General features: G+C 48.8%; 1 long non-coding RNA gene across 2 annotated transcripts; it reads right to left on the bottom strand.

Moving 5' to 3' along the window:
* Window positions 1–4,244: 4,244 nt before the first annotated feature.
* Window positions 4,245–11,887, bottom strand: LOC127487621 (uncharacterized). 2 transcript variants are annotated; one of them, XR_011389923.2, is made up of 2 exons: window positions 11,372–11,887; window positions 4,245–4,523 (listed from the first exon to the last, which is right to left on the bottom strand). It is a non-coding gene; the product is annotated as an uncharacterized LOC127487621 (long non-coding RNA). The 2 variants fall into 2 exon arrangements; XR_007914628.3 differs by lacking the exon at window positions 4,245–4,523 and adding an exon at window positions 10,282–10,572.
* Window positions 11,888–11,933: the final 46 nt, after the last annotated feature.

The raw sequence follows: 11,933 nt of genomic DNA on the forward strand, positions 1-11,933 counted from the left end.
CTCAGCAGTCCCTGCTACCCACGGTAGGAGACCTGGGTTGTGTTCCTGGCTCTGGCTCCTGCCCAGCCACAGCAGCTGCTGGCATTTCAGGAGAGAACTACCAGATGGGAGAGTTCTCTCTCTCTCTCAAATAAGTGTAAAAAAAATTTTTTTCAAAGAAGTGATCAAATAGGAACTTTTAGATTACATATATTTTACCATAATTTAAAAATCTTTAAATGTAAGGAACATTAGCCACCCACGCGCTTTGAACACACGCTGAAGAAGCTTATCACGAGATGCCATCCCGGCTGCAGGAGCCCAGCGCGCTCCCGCCCAGCTCACCCGGCCGCCCCGCGACCAGAAGAGGGCGTTCCGGGACTCGGTTTCCTCGCGCTCAGCCGCAGGCCCCGCCTACCCTGGGGGCGGGGCTGCGCGGCGCCTTTGTCTCCCGCGCACGATTTATCCGGGCTCGCGTTTGGATGGTTTGGATGGCTACGCATCCCGCTTATTCGGCTGTCCCACTTAGTATATTACAGGGAGGGCTCGGGGCGGCCAAGAGGCGCCGGGGTCACTGCCCCGGTAGGCCGGCCGCCGCGGTCTTCCCGGTTAAGCGGCCCCGTCGCCGGAGCGCGCCCGGCGTTGGTACACGGCTTCGCGCGCATCCGGGGCCCGGGGCGCGCTCCCCGGCTCCCGCCCACGGTCGTTCTGCAGTCAGTCCTCAGAACTTTGTCCCTCTCCGGGAGCTTGTATATCCTGGGGTGTAGTTCGCAAAGCGGGACTTGGCTGTGCTGTTTCGTAGATGGCTTTCTTTGCAGTGCGGGAGCGTTGTGACCAGTCTTTGAGTTAAAAGACGCCCTGCCGCCGTTTCTGATAGCGAGCAGCCACGATTTTCTCAGTGATCGCTACCCTGTAGGGCGTTAAACCTTTCTCCCCGACTCCCACACGCACTACCGCGTGCCCGACGGGGTCCCTCCCGGCGCTGCTCAAAAGAGAGAGCACCTGTGCAGGAAGCAGGTCTTGTTATACCTTGGGGGGGGGGGGTGGCAAGGAAGTAGGAGCAGTGAATCTCTTTAGGGTGAGGGTGGAGCTGACACCTGTGGTTGGGCCATCTGGTCACCTGGCTTGTAGCAATGGCAGCGAGAGCCTAGGAGAGTGTCCAGGGCGTAGATCGCGCCACAGACAAGACTGTGCCATTTTACTAACACTTCCACTGCTATCCCAGGCACGTTGCTGGGAGCTGGATCGGAAGTGGAGCAGCTGGGCCTGGAACCGGCTGGGAACCGGAATCCATATGGGAGGCATGCAGATGCTTAACCTTCAATGCCACAGCAGCGGCCCCTAACATTTCCTTGTTTCATGCTGCGAAGGACAGTCCTAATTAACTGCAAGAGTGGAAGTGGAATGATCAGACTTTCAATATGTGTTCAGAGAGCCCTCAGAGAAGGAGTGCACCAGTCACGTTCCAGATACAACATACCAGCAGGACGCCTGCCTGAAAATGAATGGCAAAAGGCACTGCATCATTTGATTTGATTTGCATTTCCGTGGTTACCTCTCTAGGAAATACTTCGCGTATCTGGGTCCTTTGCACTTCTTTTGCCAACTGCATGGTTCTGTTCCTTGGACGTTGCTTGGTGAGAGATGGTGCAGGGGCGCCAACAGATTGGGGGATCAATCTCTTACCAGTTTAGCGTCTGTACACCAAAGCAAATTACTTGAACCTCTTTAAGCTTCATTCTGCCTATATTGCCATGAAGTTGGTTTGGTGATTAGCTGAGATATTGCATACTGGGTGGAGTATCTTGTATCTGTGCATCTGTTTATATACATTTCACTTACCATGCTCATACACACACCCACCCATCCACCCTTGTGTTTCATAGGTGTTGCAAATGTTTTTTCTTCTGTTGTTTCTTTCAATTCTCCCACTTTATTCCACACAGAATGTTAAAAATAACTTTTAAGGGCAGATGTTTGGCTCAGCAGTTAACACACACTGCGTGGGACACCCACATCCTATATCGGATTGCCTGGCAGCCCATCCCAGCTTCCTGCTAATGCACACTCTGGAGATGGCTCAAATAGTTGGGTTCCTGCCACCCACATGGGCAGCCTGGATGTGGAGTGAATTCCTGGCTCCTGCCTTTGGCCTGGCCCAGTGCTAGTGTTATGGGCATTTGGGGAATGAACCAGTCGATGGAAGCACTTTCTGCTTCTCTCAAACAGAAATGTTAAAAAATTACTTTTTTTATAATCGAATTCATCAATCTTTGCATTTGCCTTTGAGTGCCTTTAGCTTTTCATGCTTTAAATTTAAATCTGATTGAGTTATTTTGCTATTTGCTGTGATTTAGAGCTCAAATCCTGAATTCCCATGCCTGACAAAACTGGGTGCAGAGAGTTAATCTAAAGGCTACTTTAGGGGCCATCGCTGTGGCACAGTGGGTAATGCCACCATCTGCAGTGCTGGCATCCCATATGGGCGCCAGTTCAAATCCTGGCTACTCCACTTCCGATCCAGCTCTCTGCTATGGCCTGGGAAAGCAGTGGAAGATGACCCAGGTCCTTGGGCCCCTGTACCCACATGGGAGACCTGGAGAAAGCTCCTGGCTCCAGGCTTTGGATTGGTGCAGCTCCAGCCATTGTGGCCATTTGGGGAGTGAACCAGTGGATGGAAGACCTCTCCTTCCCACCGCCCTCTGTCTCTGTATCTCTGCCTTTCAAATAAATAAATCTTAAAAAAAAAAAAAAAAAAAAAAAAAAGGGAGGGGGACTGGGATGTTGATTGCTCCAGAAAGCCCCACACCTGGGGACATTCCAAACTAAGACAATGCACTCTAAAGAGCCTTTGTGTATGCCACCCCATCCCCACCCGCTTATCAGGGTCTAGTGGCGCTCTACACCTCCCCCAGCCAGCAGCTGAGGAAGGGACTCTGCCTGCTGCTCAAACAGAATGAAGCCTGGTTTCAAATCCCCTGCCCTCTGTCTGGGAAGGCTCAAACCCCACTCTATACCCCCATCCTGTGCCCCCTAAAATAAAGTCTTCTCTACTTTAACTAGCCACCTTCTCTCCTTCTTTGAACCCTAAAGTCCTAAAGCTTAACATAGCGGTTATGAACGGGATGAAGGCAGACTTGAGGCGCCTTCCACACTGACTTCCCTTCTTCACTGCCATTTTGGAGTGAGTACGTCTCCCCTAGAGCACCCTCTTTGGCCTGGGAGACAAGTTGAGCATTGCCTTGGTTTCTTACCCCCTCAGCTCCTGCTTATGCTTTCTCATCTCTGCGGGCTCACAGCCAGAGAGCTTCCATCGGATCTCTCCTCTACATGCAACACCGGACCTGGTTTTCAGCCCGAGGACCAGTAAAAAGGATGGTCCCTGTGTCCCCAAAGTGTGCCTGCGCAGACTGGCCATTGTCCCCTGCCTCTGGAAAGTCCAGGGTAGACTTTGGTCCCGTTCTCCTTTCCCTTTTGTTCTGGAACAAGAGGAGAGCTCCGGGAGGTCTAATGTGGGGGTGGGGGAGTAGAAGGGTGGGGTGGGTGAGGGTTTTCCCTCTTTTGAGCAGGGACGCCTGTCTTAGAAAGACTGCTCTTACTTTTGTTGCTTCCCAACATTTGAGATGAAGGGGGTGGGTAGGGAGTAGACCCTGGGCAGACCTGCAGGAGGGCCTGGGTGGAGAGTTTGAGAGCCGGTAAGTTGGCCTACATCTCTGCTAAGATATTCTCCCTGCCTGAGTGTGGCCAAGAGGCTTGGGCTGCAAGAGCAGGGCAGGGAGAGCAGCAGTGTTTAATGGGGTAGGGCCTCCGCAGCCAAGGCCCAGCATGGGTCTCTGGTCCCTCCCTCCTGCAGGATGCCTTGTACCTCCTTCATCACCATCTTAAATAGACTGATTATAACATAACGGGACTTGTTTTAAACAGCTGTTTTTTCCACTGCCCCTACTCTACAAGGTCATGTTTTCCAACTGCCTTATCCACTGGCTGCCCTGACCCAGAGTTCACATTTTCTCACTTACTAAAGTGATGTAAGTTTCTCTGTCCCCCTATTTAAGCCTCCTCTGTTCTCCATTCATCACTATATGCCTTGTTAAACTGCAGAGCTCTGCACTGACTACTGCCCAGAAAGTATAAAGATCAGTGAAACTCTGTGATACTTCCTGAGATGCTGTGCACTGTTGCTATCATAATCATGACTATTTACATTTTTGTCATCTACAATATGATTCCCAAAATATTTTTGTCTGTTAACAAAATTGGAACTATTTTTTTAAGATGTATTTATTTATTTGAAAGTCAGAGTTCCAGAGAGGGAGAGGCATAGACATAGACATAGGCATAGGCATAGGCATAGGCAGAGAGAGAGAGAGAGAGAGAGAGAGAGAGATCTTCAATCTGATGGTTCACTCCCCAAATGGCTGCAATGGCTGGAGCTGGGCTGATCTGAAGCCAGGTACCAGGAGCTTCTTTTGGGTCTCCATGTGGGTGCAGGGGCCCAAGGACTTGGGCCATCTTCTGTTGCTTTCCCAGGCCATATCAGAGAGCTGGATGGGAAGAGAAGCAGCCGGGACACAAACAGTGCACACATGGGATGCTGGTGCTGCAGGCAGTGGCTTTACCCACTCAGCCACAGTGCTGGCACCACATACTATTCTTAAATGTCTTGCTTTCAAGGCTAAATATTTTTCTGAGACTCCTAGGGTTCACAACACCTGGGTAAAGTAACTTAATTCTCCAATGTTCAAAAAACTGCTTGTATGTTTTCATGGGTTCATATGCTGATATCACATGATAACCCTTTTCAATAGAGGTTTTTCTGTGTTTTTGTAACTGACCTAGGAAACAAAATTCTATGTATCTCAGGGAAGTTTCATGTGTTTTATAAAATGATGCCAAATTTATGCTGTGCTTATATGAAGTTCTGATTTTTCCCACATTGGGGTTAGTCACTGTTAATAGTTCACAGTTATAGGGCAGATCCAAGCCCCATTGCTTTAAACCAAAGCTTGCCCTTACACGTTGTGTGATGGTGAGGGGTAATGAGGTTGCTCTCTCCCTCATCCCCAGCTTCTGACTGTGGCCAGGTCAGCACTGGGACATGTAGCTGTCTAAATCTCCCCAACTACATTTTCATTCTTGCTTCGCAACCCTGCCCCATCGTCTCTTTAGACAGCTAAAGCCCATAAAAGTGAAGACAAAAAAAAGTTACACTGACAGTCTTTGTCCTGTCTAAAACTACCAGCCACTTAGAAAATAATCCCGGGCCGGTGCCACGGCTCACTAGGCTAATCCTCCGCCTCGCGGCGCCGGCACACCGGGTTCTAGTCCCGGTCGGGGCGCCAGATTCTGTCCCGGTTGCCCCTCTTCCAGGCCAGCTCTCTGCTGTGGCCAGGGAGTGCAGTGGAGGATGGCCCAAGTCCTTGGGCCCTGCACCCCATGGGAGACCAGAAGAAGCACCTGGCTCCTGCTATCGGATCAGCGCAGCATGTCGGCTGCAGCGCACCGGCCACAGCGGCCATTGGAGGGTGAACCAATGGCAAAGGAAGACCTTTCTCTCTGTCTCTCTCTCTCTCTCACTGTCCACTCTGCCCGTCAAAAAAAGAAAGAAAGAAAGAAAGAAAGAAAGAAAGAAAGAAAGAAAGAAAGAAAGTAAGTAAGTCCCGGAACATAAAAACAGTATCCTAATAGATAGATAGATGATACAAAGTAACTGACCTGTTAGATCCAATCTGTTAAGATTAATAGCTGTTTTATGTGGTGATCTGTCATCAAGGAGACCCTACTAAGCCAGTCTATCCCACCAATATTTCCCCTGTTGATGCAAAAAGCCAGGGCATCTAACAGCTGCCATTGACAGAGGCTGGCTTCCAAAGAAGCTCCACCCACTCTGCCAAAAACCTGGGCCCTGGGAGTGAGCCTGGACCACTGGATCAGAATCACAGAGCCTGTCACAAGTTCTTCTCTCAGCCTGCATCAGTATGGAGGAGACGGCCTGGGCTCCTTGTGGGCCTTACAGGTAGGGCCATAAATTTCTGCACTCTCCTATAACTAGCTAGGTAGATACTAGCCTATGTGAGCAAGAAAAAATGGGAATTCTGTGTGGCTAAATGATCACAAGTCTTGCCTTTGTTCATAACCCTGTCAACAGCTCTCTCCCTGGGGGCAGCATAAAAAAATCTCCACCACCCTGCACCATGAGAATCCTACAACAACCTTGCTGGGGGAGTCCCAACCTTCCGGCAGGGGCAGGTTAGGGAAAACTTTCCCCACCGTGTATGAAGGAGGATGCTGAGTTCACGGTGAAGTCCTGGGAGAAATCTCAGGAATTCCACACCCAGGAAGCCCTCCATCCAGACAAGGAGAGAAAAGAAACAGGAAGGGGCCCAGACACCCTCCTAAAAAACACTCTTAAGGACTCTCTCCATTAAACACTCAATCCAAAGCCACTCGAATCCAGTTGGAGTGGGCCTTGTTGGGTCATTTTAGCTACTACAGGGGCTCAACTGTCAGGCTTTCTGCCTGGATTCATTTCTCCAGGTCAGAACTTGCCCTGACCCAGGAAGACAACTGGGGCAAGTGTCTGAAGAGGTGGCCATCACAACCCCTGATACCTGAGCCTCTTTGCTTCTATTCCAGAAGAGTCTGAAGAGATCACTGCTCACAAAACTCTGAGACCCTCCCCTGTCTGACCTTGGACAGCACCCCGATCTTGTCCTAACCTCTCAAGGCTGCCACCCCCTCTCCTCCCTCCATCCAATACAAACAACAAACTTCACTCTCCTATGTGGCTGTTTTCCTCCTGGGAATTTGATCAAGTGCATTCCTGAGTGCCTTTATCCTCCATAAATTGTTCAACTTTTCTTGAGCCCTAACACCCAAAGGTGATATGTAACACAAAGTTTTTTCTTTCTTTCTTTCTACATATGTATTAAAATGCTGGATTTGTGAGAACACTGGGCTTGAACCCCCAGGCCTGTTGAAATGGGGCACAGGTAGTTCATCTAAAAGGAACTGGGATGTTGACTGCGCTGGAAAGCCTAGCACCTGGGGCCATTCCAAACTCTAAGACAATGTACTGTAAGAGCCTCTCTGCACCACCACCCCCCACACCTTATCAAGGCCCTTGTACTGCTTCGCACCTCTCACCTCCCCCAACAAGCAGCTGAGGAAGGGACTCTGCCCGCTACTCAAACAGAATGAAGCCTGGTTTTAAACTCCCTGCCCTCTGTCCTTGCACCCTCAACCTCTCCCTCTCCCCATCCCCCCATTCTGTCCTCCCTAAAATAAAGTCTTCTCTACTTTAGCCATCTCTTCTCCTGTTTTGAACCCTAAAATCCTAAACTCTGACAACCAGTCATTAGTTTGTTTTGAAGATTTACTTATTTGAAGGGCAGAGAGACAGAAGAGGAGAGACAGAGACAGGTCAGTTGAGCTTCCATTCCCTGGTTCCCTTCCCAAATGCCTTAAACAGCCAGGTTTGGGTCAGTTTGAAGCCAGGAGTCAGACATTCCATCTTGGTCTCTCACATGATTGGCAGGGGCCCAACTACTTGGCCATTTTCTTCTGTCTTCTTAGGTGCATTAGTAGGAAGCTGGATCAGAAGCAGAGTAGCTAAGAGTCAACTGGCACTCAGTAATGGGATGCCATTGTCATAGGCAGGGGTTTAACCCAGGTTTTGACAACAGACATTACAATACTTTCCATTCTGTTACCAGTGCTAAACTCTCAAATATACCTTGGACTTATTTCAGTGTACAGTCTCTTTTTGTACTACTGCTACATTGTTTTGATATAACATTGACATAGTTTTGCTAGTGCTACATGTATTTTTTTTTTTTTTTGCTACATGGTTTTAATATAACATTAACATAGTTTTACATGGTAGCTTTGCTAATTTTTACATGTTGGCTTGTTAATTTTGTATCCCCCCCCCACATACTATATCAGAAGGATCACTTCACATTTAAATAAAATCTATAAAAATACAATTTAAATGGCTACAACATGTCATTGGTAGCAATCAATTGGTAAATTAAAAAACAGTTAAAGTTTAATTGAAACTGCTGTATTTGTTATCTAATGATTGAAACTGCTTTCTAAATTTTCATTTGATACTACTATTGTCAGTAAGTGATCTGGGACTTGAACACCCCCTTGACTTGCATCCTCTGGTCTGCTTTAACAAAAATCAGGAGGAAAAGAAAGCTGGGCATCAGAAATGGAAAGATAGGTGGCAGCCTATTAATGGCTATTCTGTACAGTGATCTGCTCTCAAGGAGACCAAAAAGGCCAGTCCACTGCAGTGACTTTCAGTGTGGTAAGCCTGGGCTTCAGCAGAAGTCAGCTTGTGAAGAGCCCTGGCAGCTCTGCCAGCCAAGAGTTGGATTACTGGAAACGGACCTGCCCTGGAGTCGAAGGACTTCAGGTCAGAGCCACAGATCTTATTGGCTCTAAGCTGAAAAGCCCTTCACTCAGCCTAGCTTCCAAAGTGACCACTGCTGCTGAGAGGAGATGGCCAAGTAGGGTCAGCAACACTGCAGGCAGAACTGTAAATTTCCTGTTAGAGATGCCACCTGCCAGCCGGCGCTGCGGCTCACTAGGCTAATCCTCCGCCTAGCGGCGCCGGCACACCGGGTTCTAGTCCCGGCCGGATTCTGTCCCGGTTGCCCCTCTTCCAGGCCAGCTCTCTGCTGTAGCCAGGGAGTGCAGTGGAGTGATGGCCCAGGTGCTTGGGCCCTGCACCCCATGGGAGACCAGGAAAAGCACCTGGCTCCTGGCTCCTGCCACCGGATCAGCGCGGTGTGCCAGCTGCAGCGCGCCGGCCGCGGCGGCCATTGGAGGGTGAACCAACGGCAAAGGAAGACCTTTCTCTCTGTCTCTCTCTCTCTCACTGTCCACTCTGCCTGTCAAAAAATAAAAAAAAAAAAAAAAAAAGAAAAGAGATGCCACCTGCCTTCACCTAGCCAGCTCTCCTCCCAGGCCAGTCAGGTAATGGAAGTCAACAGGGTTCCTTCCCCAAGGAGGTTCATATCTCCCTTAGGATGTACCCCATGTGAAGAGACAGACAGGTCTGGGCCTCTTAACTTATAAGGCCTAAAGCCCACCAGATTATTATCAAGCCCCTTCTATCAGGTTCTATTTGCCTCTCAATCAGAAAACTTAGTTGACTCTATTCCCAACCTGTGTGTATTGATGATCCTCTCCTCCACTTAATTTGTATGATTATTCAGAATTTCTCTACAGACAAACCCCACTACCTGCAAAAGTTGAGTGGCCTTTCTCCCAGCCTTGGCTGGGATCAGATTTAAACCATGTCCATCAAACCATCCTCACAAGGGTCCAGAGACCCCCCCTCATTTCCTCTCCTCTATGAAATCCTTTCATTACCTGGTTAATGCCACTCTTAGGATCATTGGTTGCTATTCTCACCCTGACTTGTATACTACAGTGTCTGTTTAAGTGTTTACAGCAGATGATAATGGAATGAACCACGGCCTTCAGCAACCAGGCAGTCAACCAGATGCTTCTCCATCCATACATGCCTGTCCCTGCGGAGCCCCAATATACCCACAGCGGTCCCCTGTAAACAACGTCCCCAGTCAGCAGGAAGTAGCCAGAGAGACTCATCGTTACCTCCTTTCCTATCATCAAAAGGTCGGGATGGTAGCTTTGGGATCCGCATGGAAGGAAGGCCTATATTTCTGGGAATGGAATGGCCTACTTCCAGGGAAGAAAGTCCTTGTCAAGGTCCCTGCGGGTGCCTAAAGGTCAACCAATGAGGATCAGACCTGCCTCAACCTTTAACTCCCATGCCCTGAATCTATAAAAGGAGCTCTCCCAATCTCTGACGCGCGACTTCCCCAGCCCCCACTCTGTTGCTCTGTTGGGATCAGGGAACCTTGCCTGGGAGCAGAACCCCAATAAAAGCCTGTGAATGAATTGATTCGTCCGCCTGGGAAGATTTGTTATGCGCCGGACACCTTGCAGTCATCACAGGAGAAACTGCAGCAGATCAGTTTCCCATCAAATCTATTATTGATTTTATCACCATTATTTCATACACCACTTAGGAAATGATTCTGCCAGGGCTGATGTTGTCACACAGCTGGTTAAGCTAGTGCCTGCGATGCCAGCTTTCCATATGATGGTAGACCTGGATGAAGTTCCAGGCTCCTGGCTTTGGCCTGGCCTAGTCCCAGGCCATTGCAGCCATTCAGGGGAGTGAATCAGTGCATGGGAGTCCTGTCTGTTCCTCTCATTCTTAACTCTACCTGTGAAATAAATAAATAAATCAAAAGAAGGTAATGTATATGTACTTTATTTCTGTTTGCAAGGAACTTTCTAAGCTTAAACACAAATCTGGGGGCTGGCACTGTGGTGCAGTGGGTTAAAGCCTTGGCCTGAAGTGCCGGCATCCCACATGGGCACCGGTTCTAGTTCCTGCTGCTCCTCTTCCGATCGAGCTCTCTGCTATGGCCTGGGAAAGCAGCAGAAGATGGCCCAAGTCCTTGGGCCCCTGCACCCACTTGGAGACCCGAAAGAAGCTCCTGGCTCCTGGCTTCAGATGGGTGCAGCTCCAGCCATTGTGGCCGTCTGGGGGAGTGAAGCAACAGATGAAAGACCTCTCTCTCTCTCTGCCTCTCCTCTCTCAAATAAATAAAAATAAAAATAAATCTTTTAAAAAAACCGACAAATCTGAAACAAACATATCCACAGCTTTGACATCACCAACATTTCTGGATGTCAAAACACTAAAAAGCATGCAAATAATAACAATTAAAAGGCAAGCAACCTAGGAAAAACATTTGGGGCAACTATGGCCAAGTGTTAACAGCCTTAAAAAAGGGTTCTTCTTAAGTACACCAAGATCAAAGCGTTACAGAAGAGGTCAATTTTTTTATGTAAGACAGTTTTTCATATATAATTCAGCTTATATGAGAATTGGCTATAAATGTATGGAATTTATTTTCTGTCACTAGTAATCAGCTGCAAATCAGATATGGTTTTTCTCAGTATTAGCAAAGATTACAGGCAATTTTTGCTGCCAGCAGAATGAAAGCTATGGAAACTCTTCACACACCACAGAGAGGATTAAGTACTGTAAACTTTTATTATTAATAGCCTGAAAATATGCAGGTCCTCTCATTGCATGATTTTTAATTCTAGAAATATATCCTAAGGAAATAATCTGCTCTTTCTAGGATTATTACACATCACATTTACTCTTATTATGGAAGACAATCTCTGAAAACTTTAGGAAAAAGAAACATCTTTGAGAATTTGGCCATGTTGTTAAAAAGCAAAAAGACGATTAAAAAAAGAGTGATCCTTCCCCCACCCCCCGCCCCGAGATCATGAAATCAGACACCAGCGTTAAATCATCCCAAAATACCTGCGCTCTCAAAGGCGGCAACCCACCCAGGGACTGGGGGAGGAGAGGTGTCTTGATCCTGTCCGGGCTTTTCAATTACCCAGACTCCTTGGCTGCAAGACGGGGGACTCTTGATCTGGCTGAAGTTCCTGCCAGTCCTTTAGTTCCCTGGGCAGTGGGGGCATGCAGCACCGTGTACCTCGCACGTGTTTTCCACAGCACTCTGGAGTTAACTCCTTTGCAAGGCTCAAGTGGCCTTTCCCAATCTGGCTCTGCCGGCCTCTGCGCTCCTATTTTATCTTAAAAGACAGGATTCAGCCTCCACACCATTGCAACCTGGAGGTTGGCGATGCTTCGCTTTCGTCTTACCGTGGTGGCATCCGAAGCCTGTCCTAGCTGCTCTGCCCCTGTCCAACGCTGCCTGATTACCAACATGTGTGCACCGGGTGTGGGATGGGGAGGGCGGCCAGCTTAGACGTGGGAGTCTTGGGAGAGGCTACGGGCATCGCGCCACACGCACACACGGGGTGGCCCCGGGGACGCCTCGGGAGGAGCCAGCGGAGCGCGCAGCCGAGTGGCCGGT

This window comes from Oryctolagus cuniculus, chromosome 6 (genome assembly GCF_051225735.1).
Source record: "Oryctolagus cuniculus isolate XC-2025 breed Fujian yellow rabbit chromosome 6, ASM5122573v1, whole genome shotgun sequence".
NCBI lineage: Eukaryota > Metazoa > Chordata > Mammalia > Lagomorpha > Leporidae > Oryctolagus > Oryctolagus cuniculus.